Raw genomic sequence first — 15,687 nt, 5'->3', positions numbered from 1 at the left:
GTGTGTGTGTGTGTGTGTGTGTGTGAGTGAGTGTGAGAGTGAGTGAATGAATGAATGAATAAAGTCTGATGAAAGACCACGGCTTCCGTTTAGTTTTTGGGATGCGGAAAGTATCCATTTCTATGACTGTCTTTCACTTGGTATCACCATATTTCTGTATACTTTGCAAAGTTTTTTAAATTAAGGTCAGGGTAACGAAAGTACAATATGACAGTACTCGCCTTCGTCCGTGACGTCACAGTGGTCAAAATAAATGGATTGGAATATGATTCGGTTCAGTTAGACACCTCTCCCGAAAACTTAAAAAAAGAAAGAAGGATAGAAATTTAATGAACTTCTATGTTCTCTAGGAAAAAAAAAAAAAAAAAAAAAACGTAAAGTATCATTGGAAGAGTATTAGAGTAATCTGATTTCGACGCTGTACATAAAGGTTTTATAATATCGTTGATCAATTGTACTAATATCCAGGGAGACCACGTCGAAAAATAAACGCAATTTTCAAGAGATAAATTAGTAGTACGTAATTCGGAGTTTTTCCAGATGACTCTCATATGTATATACAGATAGTCATCCAAGTGACGTCATAATACGATGTGATAGCCTACAGAACTCATGGCTAGAGAGAACATCAGCGAAAAGTAATAATGAACGGAAGAGAAGCCTTAGTGATAGGGATTGCTGAGCATTGAAAAGAAACCGTAAAGCGAATGTGGCAAAGGCGACTGCGGAACTAAGTCATTCTAAAGACAAGGTTCAATTTAAACTTGTAATTTGGTGTCATTCTTCCTCTAATTTGGCACATTCCTTCCTTAACCTTGGTTTAGGCTGTTAAATATTGCATTTAAATCCCTGCTGCAATCTAGAGATTTTTCAACAGGATTTTTTTAAAATAAGAGTTTTAGAGTCCGGGGTCAGAGTTTGTAGACACCCTATATTACACAATAAGATTGGAAAAGCACTTTAAAAAATGTTGATTTAAATCACTTGACATGATTTTTCTGTAAAAGCAATATAATTTGAATAATATTCCTTTTTTTAATTGATAAACTATGGTGATTTCAGATTTCTTTTATGTGATAGAAACAAAATCGAGGTTTCCTGTTATTAGTTACGTTGATCCAATGCGTTTCTCATACTCAGTAGTAGTGCATTATTGTTCTCCCAACATATAATAATGGGCGGTCACAGTGCTCCTCAAAATTCATTTTAAAGTAATTGGACGAAAGAAAGATAACTACGATAACACTAATACGTATTTCTTTTTTAAGCATCTTAATCAGTCGAGATTCAAAGTAAAATGAGTGTATAGAATATGCTTGAGAATGAGTGAATAGAATTTAAATCAATCAATCCTATCATTTCGCAAACTGCAAAATTTTTGCATTGCATTGTACAGCATGTATACTGTATATCTTTTTTAAAAATTATAACTTGAATACAGCTTTTTTAAATGCTTCTTTCATCGCAAGTTTCTCATATGAACACCAGTATCTTTTTGCTTTATAATTCTATTAGTGTGTCTATTCAAGGTAAACTTGCATATCGCATTGCATTGCGTATGCATATTTAATTTAATGGTATTTGAACTCAATATAACAAAAATAATAGCATAACATGTAACGTTTTTCTAGTACTAGGTGTATAACCAAGAATGACTTTTCTTTTCAAACATATTTCTATTTTTTCTTCCTGTTTACAGTACTAATAATTAGCTGAAATACTTCTTTCTCAGCACAGGAAGAACAGATGTATCGCAAATATGTGAATGGTGTGTTTCAATCCTCTGTCCCATCCCTTAGGGCACGTATTTGAATCGAAATGAAAAGATAGAAGTACAGTTCAATAAAAATGCTAACTATATTTTTTTTAAATTCAAATGGTGCGGTAATTTTTTTAACGAAAAATATAGCTGCTCCTCCCTTAGGATACCCATTTCAATGCAAGTGTACAGCTTACGGTAAATACCCAGGTCAACCCAAATTGAGTAAAAAATAATCTTAAACGATTCAATCATGTCCTCATTTTGACTAAAATAAAATTCAAAATAGAAAACTAAAATATTACGGAAATATTTGTCCTTTAGAGGCAGAATTTTCGAAGAGCCTGGAATACGTTTTCACTTATCAATAAGGATTTTATATATCGAGTTCCATCGAACTTGAAGGGCTCATTTGATACTTATTTCTGTCATAAAATTTGAACTCCTCCCCTCCCAGGATATATAGTTGGATGAATGTGACAAGATAAAAGCTCACTAGATTCAGGTGCTAACTATGCTCCAAATTGAATCCAAACGGTTCACCGGTTCCCGTGATAATGGAATGTCGATGTTATTTTTATACATATACTGAGAATAACCTATTAACTTCACCCTTACAAGCAGAATTTCCTAAAATGTTGAAGCACGTGGGCACTTATAATAAGGAGATTATATACGAATTTTCAACTTCCAAACGTGCGGAGCTCGAGAGGTTGTATACTTGTTTGAAAACATTTTACATCTCCCATCTACCCCCTTTAAGGATACACATTCTAATGAGTTACATCTTAAAAATTGGCTTGATCAAAATGCTATGCTCAAAAATTTATTTCAAATGGTCAGTCGTTTTCCCACAATGAAGTTACAAACAAAGTCGGTTTGAATACGGAAGGAAAATTATAGAAATTTTCCTTGACCACTTAGAAGTGGAATTTATGAGAACCCTGGAACACGGGTCCAATTGAGTTTAAGGGGAATTTATTTCCAAGTTTCATTTTCCTAACGCGAGAGGTTCGTAGACACACTGTTACTGGCATTTCTTTTGATCACTCTCTCCGCCTTAAGACACACATTTTAAAATAAGTGACGTGATACAGAAAAAGTTTGAGGTAGGTACTAAGCTACTAACTATGTATGTCCAAAAATTCATTTCAAACTCTTCAGCCTGTTGTATACGTTCCAGTCCCGCTAAAAAGACTGATTTGTATTACCACGAAATATACGATTTTGAACTAAAAATTATAAGTACTGAATGTTAAATGGATTAATACTTTCTCCTCAGATCTCCTGCACAATATCAAATTATTAGATCAGTACGTCGTCAAAGTTCTTGGGCCACTGGCGTAATCTTAGAAAAAAATTTACTTCATTTAAAGTTGCATTAATAAGATCGTACCATCATACGTATTTAAATGCGAGTTTCAGACTTACATTCGGTCAGGAATGTCGCATTTTGTGTGTTTTATGCAAAATAAATTTGATTTAAATTTCTAGATTAAAATAAACATTTGATTTAAATCAATCAGTCCTATTAGTCATATCATAAACTATTACAAAGTTGGGGCTACGGTGACTCAGAACGTTCACCTCTGGTGCATGTTGTCCATGGTTCGACCCCATTCACGCTAAGTGAGATTTGTGGTGAACAAACACCGTGTGTGTGGGGTTTTCTTGCGGTTCTCCCGTTTCCTCCCACCTTCTTCATTCCACAATTTCATTTATTTATCATCATCACAGTCTCCTTTAGCCTAGCCGGCCTAATCGTGCAACGTAAAACTTAATGATTTCATTTTTTCTATTACAGAGTTCAGAGAGGGGTGCAACACTAGTTGCCAAAGTAAGCCCACACTTTGTATATGAGAATTATGTGGTAGTAATAGCACTGTACGGACTTGATAAATTTCCATCGAACATTTTCGAAAACCGAAAAGGCTGAAGGTCAGCACGATGTTCGTTCATCAGACCATAAATTTACCAAATATTTTTAGGATCTTTAAGTCTAGGAGGCTCAGGTAGACAGGTCATGTAGCCAGAATGGAAGAAAGTAGGAACGCTTTCAAAATCTACACTGGAAACCCAATCGAAAAAAATCCCATTAATAAGACAGATGCAAATGAGAGGACAATATTGAGATGAATCTTACAGCAATAGGAATACAAGATAGAAACTGGATCCAGTTAGCTAAGGACATAAGTCAATGGAGAGTATTTGTGAGCGCAGCATTGAACCTTCTAGTTACGTAGCAGATGAGAGTTAGTTTAGTTATATTTCATCAGAGATAATTCAACTTCAAAGAAAAAAAAAATACGATAAGTCGACAGAATTTCTCTTCTAACAAGGACTAAAATGCCCATTATGAGTATTCGCTCTATAAGAAAACAGATAAGCCAAGTTTACCACTTATTGACGTATTGACACATTTCTCTCAAATCAAATAAAAAAGAAACGTGGAAATCTATACATCATGTACTACAAGGAAAAAAACTGAAGTCCAGTCAATCGAAGGAACGATAAACCAGCACATTAACTGAGCACAAACAAGAATAATCCAACCCAATATGACGTCAATTCAGTTTTCCTACAACACCTCTATCGGTTTGAAATTCGTATCCATTGCGACAAAGTGTTACTGAAAGAGGCAGAGAATCGATAGCCATATATGAAGTAAAGATTTAAAATAGAAAAAATATGGAAGGATGAACACCTTACATGTTACCAGCTTGCTTTCTACTTGACCTGAGACATTTATCGAACTTCGATCTTTCCAAAGTGGAGGAAGTGGCACTCGTTTACAGTAGAAAACCCATTTCCTCCCCTAACTTCCGTCAATGCTCTTGAGGCTGCAAATGTGTATCCAGTTCAAACACGTGTACACCTTGATATAACCTTGAGCTCATCTTTGATACAATAGGAGTGTACTGCTCTTAATTCAACAATAGTATTATGATATCAGAGAGAATAAGAAAAGAAGCAATTATGAAACAATGTGCATAATGATAAAGTATGAAATGGGATATTCATCATCATACCAATCAACTTCTGTCAATCCACTGGTTGATGAATGTATCTCCATCTATTCTGGTCAGTTATCTTCCACTTCTGAGTGCTTCTTGGTTCGTCATATATGAGAACGTTTCTTATCTCTCTCTTAGTATCCAGTCAGGAATTGCTTTCATTTACCGATCATGATGTATGTCCAGGCCACTGTCATTTTCAGTCCTTTTGATTACAAAATCTACGTCAAACGTTTCATACCTTTGCGAATTACTTTTACCATACGTCTTTCTCCATGCTTTGTTACGTGTCTGCAGACGGTGAAGTTTGGCGTTTTTATACTACGACTAATTCGTATTATCCTATTAATATTTTCAAAATTACATCCTCCATTCATTACAAAAATAGTCTCATTGAAAATGAGTAAATAAGGAAAAACAAGAATATTTAAAAAAAAAAAAACAAAGGAGAATAAGAATTTCGGTAAATTGAACTGGTTTCAAGAATCGCAATGCTAATCTTTAGAAAGAGAATATCACTGACAAAGAATTTGATTTCACTACATTGCCGTTCTGAATATTACAAGGAAATTCTGTGGCTGTTCGTATGCTATAAGGATTTACAAAGTTAATGACTCTTTAATACTGATAACCAATGAAGGATCTTTAATGCTTTACATTCGGATATTACTTAGGATTTGTGTATAGGATAACTCTTCCGTGTTTGAAATAAATACTTTGTTCAGTGGGGAAGCAATTCTTAGTTTTCTGCTACTGCAGATTCCATTCTCAACGAACGTATAAATATTAAAAACAACATGGGCTCTTAAGTTGCTAAGCAATGTGATACGTCGATCGATACATGTCAATTGGAGAATTGTAATTTGTTTTATTGATCTTTCAAACACTATAGTATGAAACAGCAGGATAGTTTTCCTAAATACATTCAGGACTGCATGTTCAAAAAGAAAATTCATAATGATGTAGGCTATTTCATTTACATCTAACATTCTCAATAATACGCAAGCAAATGAAAGCTGCCTGAGAGCGATACCACAATTAAACATGCTACAGTATTCGGCAATGAAAATGTTTGTCCATATTACTAACAAACTCTTGCATCGTGTGTTTATGCATTCAGAAACTCGTCTCGATCGACTATATGCTGCTAGTATTCCATCCAAACAGCCCTCGTCCTCTTTCTTTCCTTGTCTAAAGCAGTCTGTGTGACGTAATATACTCTTTCCATTCAGACGAAAAACAGGAACCATGTTTAAAAGCTTTATAGCTCTAAAGCTCTCTTTCATTCCTTTGTTCTGAAATACCTTTCTAAAGCCTGAATTTTAAAAAAAGTCTCAAAATGTTTCCATAGCTTCATAAACGACTTTATTTGCATTCTTTCCCTTCTTTAAAGACTGCAGGCTAGGAAGATGCTTCATGTGAAATCTATGGAAATTGTCACTAACAACAGTAGGTTTTGTGCTTTCCAAAGTCTATATTTGTACTTCCCAGAGTCTGTAATGCGGGCGCGGAGCTCTAAAAACTACTACAGACAGACAGACAGACATACTTATGTTTTCCTTTTTATACCAGTATTGATCGAACAATAGGTGCTTATCACGCTCAAAGGAGAGGGAATTACATGCTCCTGTCCTGTCCTACCCAAATGACGCCCCCAGAACATTTGCTTACAATTACTGAAAAAAGAAAAAAATGAAATTAATCATCGAATAACACTCATCTCTGTCAGGAGTTTTTAGAGCTCTGCGCCCACATTACAGACTTTGTGAAGCACAAAACCTACTGCCGTGAGTGACAATTTCCATAGATTTCACAAGGAGCATCTTCTAGCTTGATGTGATATTTCTGTGCAGTCTTTGAAGAAGGGAAAGAATGCAAATAAGGTCGTTCATGAAGCTATGGTAACATTTTGTGACAGTTTTTAAATTCAGGCTTTAAAATGGCATTTCAGTACAAATGACTGATAGACGGTTTTAGAGTTACAAAGCTTGTAGATATGGTTCCTGTTTTTTCTGTCTTAATGTAAGTTTAACGTCCCACGATTATGGCATTTAGGCTAAGGGAGACAAGCGAATGATGGAAGAATTGGTGGAATGAGAATGTTGGAGGAAACGGGAGTACCCTGAGAAAACCCACGGACACGATCTTGTCCAGAACAAATTTACTTGGCCTGCAATCAAACAAGGGACCCCACGCACCAGAGGTAAGCGCTCCAAATGTAGGGTAGTTTATTTTAGTAGTTGACTGTCGGGTTTGCATAATGTTACCAATTGGCGATGCGGTGCAGGTTTACGTACGGATCCAGCACAAATTCCTTGCGTATATACTTCTTTTTCAGTAAATCGACCTTTTGTATCTTAAATAATCATTCTTGGGGTGAGGACTTGTATTCCTTTGTACAGATTCATTTTAGGGGAACTTCAGTGCATGTATACGAGAAGAACTATTGCGCAAAAGACACTAACTAACTCATGCTAGATGGTCACTAAAAGTATCAATACTATCTAAAAAAGTTACGGTATGAGCGCAGAGGAGTGACCCGATCGGTAGCGAGGGTGTGCGTCAGCGAAGGTGGGTATATATATAAGCGAGGATAGTGCAAACACTATATATGGCATGAAATTACCTTCCATGTTGAATAATGTATTTGTACGTTACTAAAAACGTTATAGGTAATATCCCGATTTTTTCATTGCTTGTATATTTGTGTTCCAAATTAAGAGTTAAATGCTGTATCCCCGGACCAGTTTTAGGAAATCTACTGGGTAAATTGGTTAATTTATTTTGATCCGATGAAGAATGATTGAAAGTCATGTGATGGGAAAAGTTCAAGTTAATGAAGTGCCTGTTGTTGGTTGCTTTCGGTGTAAGCGGCATTGCAGATGGAGGCGGAAGGGACTATTTGGCGGAGAGGTACACTTGTTATGATTTAGTGGCAGGTAAGGAAGTGTGGAAATGGCGCGTATGTGTCAAAGTTCAGACACTCGTATTTGAGTTTTATCGAATTATATCCTAACTATCCTAATTGAATGTAAGTTAACCAACCTAACCTGCTAGGTGGCCACTACGATTGTATGTTTCTGCAAACAGTGCAGACACTGTATTTTATGTTTACAAGTGGATAGTTATTACTATGAATCCATGACAAGTGCTATTGAAACTCATATCATTACCAAAATCCACGTGTTTTCAGTACCCTCGTTCCGCGTGTACACGCCGTTGCTGATGCGCCCTTCGGATGCACTTCTGCTCTATCGTGCGGGTCCACTAGCTTCGCCCTGCCCCGACTTGGTTAGGTAGCATTTGTGCTTTTTAGTGGCCACCTAGCACAAGTTGTTATATGTTTTTGCACTGTAGTTTTTATGTCATACCTATATCCGGACTCCATAATTATACGAACATACTGATTTTTTTATTCCAAGTTGTAAAAGTTTGCACGTATCTGCTTTCAAGATAATTGACTTGTAACTCAACATAACCTAACTTAAGGCTTAAGTTTAGAGTTGCCCCTCCAGTTTCATACCTACAAAAAAGCAGTAAAACATCAAAACGTGCGAGGGCGCGGGGGCTCAGTTGTAGATCGTCCACCTCCGGTGCTTGGGGTCCCTGGTTCAATCCCAGCTCGCGCCGTGTGGACTTTGTGGTGTGACAAACACCGTGGTCGTGGGTTTTCTTGGGTTCTCCCGTTTCCTCCCACTTTCATTCCACCATTTCACTCATCTCTCATTACCGTCTCCTTTAGCCTAATCGGCATAATAGTGGGACGTAAAACTGAAAGATTTCATTTCATTTTTTCAAAAATTGCGGTTTAACTATACGGATCCATAGTATATGTAGTTGTAAGAGTAGGAGTAGGAACGGTTAGAAGCCCCGCAGGAGTTCATTGGGTTCTGTTCTTGACAGAAAGTGGGCACGCTGCTGAATTATCGAACCTTCCGCGTCTTGCAAATAGTACCGACTTCCAGATATCTTTTCTCGTATTAAACATAACTTTACTGCCAAACTTACACACACAAACACCACATAAGAACTCCAAATCGTTATTTCTTACCCCATTTCTCCTGTAAATTTTCCTATATATATATATATATATATATATATATATATATATATATATATATATATATATATAAAACGGAGGGCTGACTAAACTTAACCGAACCTAATATAATGTTATCTAATCTAATCTAACGAAATGTAGTATATTTTGTTACTTTTTGTTTCGATTTTCATGTGGTCCAGCGATACAACACAAATGCTGAAATTAACATAGCACATTACTAACGTAAATTTCACAATTATGTGAACCTCTTAACGCTCAGACATTTGTCGTGGCGCATCATGAATTAGCACATTGACTTCAGATACTTTACTTCACATACTATGGTTAATAGCTACTTTATAGGAAAATCTGCGCATAACAGGTTTGACTTTCATTAATATATTTTTACGTAGCTATGTATTTGGGATATCTTCAGGTGAAAAGACAACATATTTTGATTAGTAACACACTAGTCTGTTAAAACATTATTACAAATTTGTTCTGTAAATTTTACAAATCTATGGATCCGTACAGTAAATGTGCACCGGCGATTGTAATGAAAATTTGCTTACATTTTTTTTTTAATATATTCACATCAAGTTATTACTTACGGTAGTTACTGCATGACTTATTGCTAGAAGCACGATAGCAGCCAACAATAGTTTTTATTATAAAATTTGCAGAACATGCTAGCAGATTTAATGTAAGGATGGGAGCAATTCTAGTTTGACATACAAAGTTGATGTTCCAATTTTCTGCTTCGGTTTATTTTTTTTCACACTTATTTCTGCAGTATTTAATATACAAGTGCATATTCAACCCAAATAAACCAAAATTGTAAAGATTTAAAATGCCAATAGACCTGTTAAATGAACGAATGTGGCAGTGTATGCCATAAAATATAATTGACCCCAAGAGAGTGTCTTGCAGCAAGGTCGAATCTTATAAATATAATTACCTTAAATATGAGGTAAATTTAACCTACTGTCCAACTCTACTAGGTAGCTACTAAAAACTAAATTTCTTGAATTTACAAACTATAATAAATAATACAATGAATTAGTGCAAGTATGCTACTTTAATCGGTCCATTGCAGTAATAATAGATATTTATTGATACAAATATCACTTTCTTGCTTTAGGAACAATTGAAATACGCACAATAACACCATTTATATCCACATAACCACATAAATAACCACATAAACAGCCAAATTATTGATATAATCTTCTGCAAGCAAGCCTGCAACAAAACGCTGTAAAATATCCAAAACAGAATACTTCGACTGGCGAAAACGATTACAAAATGCATCGTTGAAGCACTCAAAAGGATTTTCACTGTCGCATTATTCTTCTAGGTCGGATTGCATATTCTATCTGTTCTAGCACTTCAGGATTCATCTAAAATATCCAGATCTTTTGCAAGCACATTTACTCTACTCACAGCTGATCACAACGTTATCAAGGGCTAATCTCCCGTTTTCGATGGCTAATCTTAATTCGACGATTTAGTGATATAATCTTCAGATCAATGTTGGTGCAACCCTCACTTCGATGATTAACTTTAGTTTAATCCCTATCCACGGATTAATCCTCAGTTGGTGCAACCGAGCATTAATTTAGTGATCAATTTCTGCATAACACTTATGCTGTCTCTGAATATTTTATCGTGATTCTTTCGTTTAAGATTTTAAACGATTTACGTGCAAAATAATTTTCAATGATAAACACACATTGTTCGATTGAAAAAGGCATTCTGCATAACTATATTCATACACACAACAAAATTCAAACTAACGACACACAACGCAATACTAATCACTAACAGCCACTCGACATCACGTGACCCCACTCGAGCACCCCACTAACGTTAAGAAATAATAACACTCAGAAACACAGACAAAGGATCCTTTGTCTGTGCTCAGAAAGCTCCAAATTTCACGTTCAGTTTCACACGGGGTCTCTTTTGTCGTGGCCACACTCTCCTCTGTCGTTGTCTCTCTCTCTCTCTCTCTCTCTCTCTCTCTCTAGTCAGACCCACTCCCAATCCAAAAACGATGGTCGCTAATATCTCTCACGTACAAATTATGAGAGCCCCACACACACACACACACGGTCTTTGCTTTGACAAAGAAAGAGTACATCAGGGCATAATTAAAAAAAAAAAAAAAAAAAAAAGACAATTAAATTCAGGATAATCAATTTGAAGTGGACAACTCATATAAAGGCTGTATCGTTTAATATAAATACACACACAAAATACTGCAAAAGTAATATATTGTGTGAAGGGTGCATGAAAAGAAAGGCGGAAATTTTGGCACCAGTAGTTTTGACACGGTAATTTTGGCACCAAGAAACGAAACAAACGGAAATTTTGGCACCTTCTATAATAGAAGTACAGAAAATGTGAGAAAATACTTTGAATGTAATAGATATTTAAATGTACATGTTATTAACTAGAACTGCTTCAGCGCGACGAATCAAAGCAGTGACGAATGTACAGTCAGCGACAAAATTTCTTCCTCTTCTGTAAAATTTATTTTGCTTATAACTTTGGAATTGATGGACTGATTTGAGTAGTTTTCTGAAATTTACCGAAAACTACATCTGCTTTAAGTTGCTGAATGTTGCACTCAAATCTGTCCGTCCATTGTCCAATTGTCTAAGAGAATTATCCAGCAGTGAAACATGGCTTATGGATTGTAACTTTTGTATGGCTCCTAAACACTTCACCCAAGTGTATGTAATCCGAGTGCCGACAGGACAAACGTCCATCACAACAGTGTGTGCTCTGATGGAACAAAAGACTCAAACTTCGTACGAGGAATTGTTCCGAGCCGTAATTCAACGATGCAACGAACTGTCTCTTTTCCCTGATCCTGAAAACGTTGTCATGAATTTTGAAATAGCAGCAATGAATGCAATCAAGACAACGTTCGGTGATTCCATTCGTGTACGAGGTTGTTTCTTCCACTTAGCTCAGTCTACGTGGAGGAAAATTCAAGAACTTGGGCTTACAAATCTCTACAAACAGGATGAGGAATTTCGTATATTTTGTGGAAAATTGAACGGCCTTGCTTTTCTTCTAATACAAGATGTACGTCAAGGGATGCAACTGCTTAGAGAAGAGGCTGCAGAAGAAGCAATAGGGCTTGTGGATTACTTCGACCAGACCTACGTTTCCGGTACATACCGGCGTGTTCGGGCCTTTGGAAAAAACGACTATAGCATCCGTCTGAGAAAAATGCGCCCTATTTTCCCTCCAGAAGTATGGGATGTTCACAACGTCACACTAAATAACTAACCGAGAACAAACAACATGTGCGAGTCCTGGAATAACAAGTTCAAACATCTGGTTGGAGTCTCTCATCCGTCAATCTGGAAATTAATCCAATGCATCCAGCAGGATGAAGCCATGGTCTCGACACTGCTTTTGCAGATTGCTGTAGGGGAGCGTCCAGCCGAGAAGACGAAGCGGATATATGAGCATTTGCAGAAAAGACTTCAAAATTTGTGCTTGGCCTACAATGTTGGAGCAAAGAGCATGCAATAATTTTTGCATGCTGTTTCATTTAATGTTGTGCACAACAAAAGTTAAAGATGTAAAGAAACGGTGCAATGTTTTACAATTGGGATTATTGTGAACCATATATTAGTGCAAATCATGTGTTATTGAAATTCATTTATTGATTTGTTAATTTTTCTTGCATAAGTGTGTATTTAAGTTTTCTTAGTTAAGAGTTCAATAATTTCCATTTTGACTTGCTTTGAATACCTAATGAAGCTACCAATATTACCTTGTACTGATGTTTGTACATTCGTCGCTGGTTTCATTATTCGTGCTGATACAGTTCTAGTCATTAACATGTGAACGTAAATATCTATTATATCCAGAGTATTTTCTATTTTTTTCTATCTCTCTGTACTTCAATTTCCATGCTTCGAATCAGCTGTTACTGTTTGCACTTGAAAGTAAAATACAAACCCAGTGCAGTGAACATAGTGCAGTCTTCAGCAACTCAAAGAAGATACAGTTTTCCATAAATTACAGAAAACTTCTCAAATCAGTCCATCAATTCCAAAGTTATAGGCAAATAAATTTTAGAGAAGAGAAAGTTATTTTGTCGCTGATTGTACATTCGTCACTGCTTTGATACGTCGCGCTGGAGCAGTTCTAGTTAATAACATGTAAATTTAAATATCTATTACATTCAGAGTGTTTTCTCACATTTTCTGTACTTCAATTATAAATGGTGCCAAAATTTCCGTTTGCTTCGTTTCTTGTGCCAAAATTACCGTGTCAAAACTACTGGTGCCAAAATTACCGCGTCCCGCATGAAAACTACAACAAAACATATTTTATGATCTACACAAACGATACACGCGTGCTGAACACACAACTTAAACAGGTATGGCTAATTGGCGAACCTTCTTTCAGAAACCTCCCACGGGGAATCGGACAGCAACGTCAGTAAACGTCCTGGCAACTCTGTTCCAGTTTGAAGGAAACTGCACCTCTGAAGTAGAAGGACGAACACTTTTTCGCAGTTTGGCTTTCATTGAAGCCCAAAATTGTTCTATGGGACGCAGCTCTAAGTAATTTGATGGATTCTTCTTCGTCAAACAACAATGTCATCGTGGTTGCGATACCATTGCATTGGTTATGTAACAGAGGTAGACGTTTTCAAGTCAGGCCAAAATAATGTTTTATCCCTGTGTTTACGTAGCATTGGTACAAGTCGCTTATTTAGGCACTCGTTGACATATAGGTAGCCTATCATTGAAGGGTTTGTAAAAAATGCATGTAATTTCATTCCACATTCGCATATTGCTTGCCAAACCGGAACCTTTCTCAAATTTTGCAGCCGCAATTGATTTGTTTGCTTTGTTGATAACCGAAGCTTTGCAAACAGTGTAATATTTGATTAGGCAATGATTTATAGTCTAATTTGGCGTACGTTTCGTCGTCCATAATCACACACACATTGGTTTTCGACAGAATCAAATCGTACAACTTTCTGTCCTGCACTGCATTTAGGGTTTTTGTAAGATTTTATGTCTCTATTTGACACGCTGCACCATTCCAGTAGATGCTGCGAATTTTTGGGCAACATTTCGCACAGAAAATTCTTTTTTTTAGAGGCAAACGCCTTCAGTATCATCGTCTCCAATTCCGGGTTCGCTGGACCTGGTTTTCGTCCAGGTCAGGATCGGTCGTTAAAGGTATACTTCTCATAATATTTTCTAATTGCCGTTTACACTGCACCAACACTTACCCCTTCCAGTTTTGCCAGTTTTCTGTAGGTTAGTTCTTTAGTGGTACAGCATCTGTCCGCAATGGATTTTTTCTTCTTTTCGGACCATCCCCCTCCGCACTTTCGTTCCTATTCAAACATTGAACACACAAACTGCACCTACTACTTTACCAACTTCACATTACTCAATGCTATACTGTGGCAGCTATATGCACACTCTTGCCACCTATTATGGGAAGGAGAAGTTGCATTTATATGAAATGATACAGTCTTTACATGTTTAAAAAAATTTACTTTAAGACGACGTTTGTGTAACGTTCTCGCTCTACACAGAAGTACCAGTTGTCGATTACAGTTTTCGGATCAAAGTCCTTAAGTGAAGGGCCACTGATGGAAATTGTGAGCAAATCATTCAGTGTGTCAGTCTTCAGTGGATTTCTGTAGGCAGTGTTAACTCTGTTGAGACTGCTGAAGCCTCTCTCACATGAAGCAGTGCTCACAGATAAAACTGCACAAAATGTGACCATTTCAGTTGAGAGTGGGAATGGAGGGACGAATTACAACATTATGAAGACTTTGCTTTCCATGTCTGTTGTGAAGACTTCACACTCCGTGTCTTCTCTCACTTACAAGGTAAATACTTTGGCTCGAACGGGTGAATACGCACAAAAAGGAACGCATGTGTAATATTAGCACCCCGGAAGCAAACAGTGATATCCGTTTTTCTGTCAGATGCTGTAAACGTCCACAAGAGCAGGCCAAAGTAGAGTACTTGCCATAATTACAAGGCGTCTGTACTGTTTGGCACTGGGCCATTTTTTGTAGAAAAGGGTGGGGTGAATGAAAAAATCGGCGAACATGTATTCCATTATTTTCAGGAGGACACGTTTTGAATGAAAGAGTGTCCCAGAGTCCCGTAGAGGGTCCATCCAAAATTTTCAAATGGCAAGAGGGGTCAAGTAGTATATCGTTGGAAAGGTATTATGAAAAGAAACAAGATGAAACAGGTCCCGAGCCTCTACGCTCATTCTGTACAAAATGGTAGATAGTCAAAATGTCAACACTGTTGTCGTGAAAGAGTTTACGGCCACCATTTTGCGTACGGTGATTCGGGACTTGTTGCAGCTTGTTTCTTTTCAAAATACCTTTCAAACGATATACTACTTCACCCGGCTTACCATTTGAAAATTTTGAAGTGGACCCCGTCTGGGACCCAACGGAGGCCATTGGGGCAATGCGTTTTCATTCAACATTTATGCCCCGAAAAATGGCCCGGACACGTGTGCGATGATGTTTCTATCCACTCAAACGTTTCCGCAAAAAATGGCCCGGAGTTAGATTTTATAGACGCCCTGTCGGTAGGACACGTTTTCTTGTGGACATTTACACCAGCTTGCAGAAAAACGGCCATTATTGTTTCCTTGAGGAGTGCTAACATTACACATGCTTTCATGTTTGTGCGTATTTGCCCGTCCAGGAAATGCGTGAGCTCGACCGAACTAAGACGCATAGAAATAAGAGTATGAATAGTGTTAGTACCCCTAAAGCGATAGATGATGTCGGTTTGTCTGCAAGATTGTGCAAATTTGCACCAATAGATGGTGCTACGTAGTGGCAG

The 15,687-nt window shown here is 37.0% G+C and overlaps 1 protein-coding gene across 5 annotated transcripts in view; it reads left to right on the top strand.

Moving 5' to 3' along the window:
* Positions 1–15,687, top strand: part of ATP8B (ATPase phospholipid transporting 8B) — a 568,064-nt gene that overhangs the window by 280,185 nt on the left and 272,192 nt on the right. The gene's annotated exons all lie outside the window — the stretch shown is intronic.

The sequence above is a fragment of the Thermobia domestica genome, chromosome 12 (genome assembly GCF_964235325.1).
Source record: "Thermobia domestica chromosome 12, izTheDome1.hap1.1, whole genome shotgun sequence".
Lineage (NCBI taxonomy): Eukaryota > Metazoa > Arthropoda > Insecta > Zygentoma > Lepismatidae > Thermobia > Thermobia domestica.
This window is presented reverse-complemented; position numbering and strand designations above follow the sequence as displayed.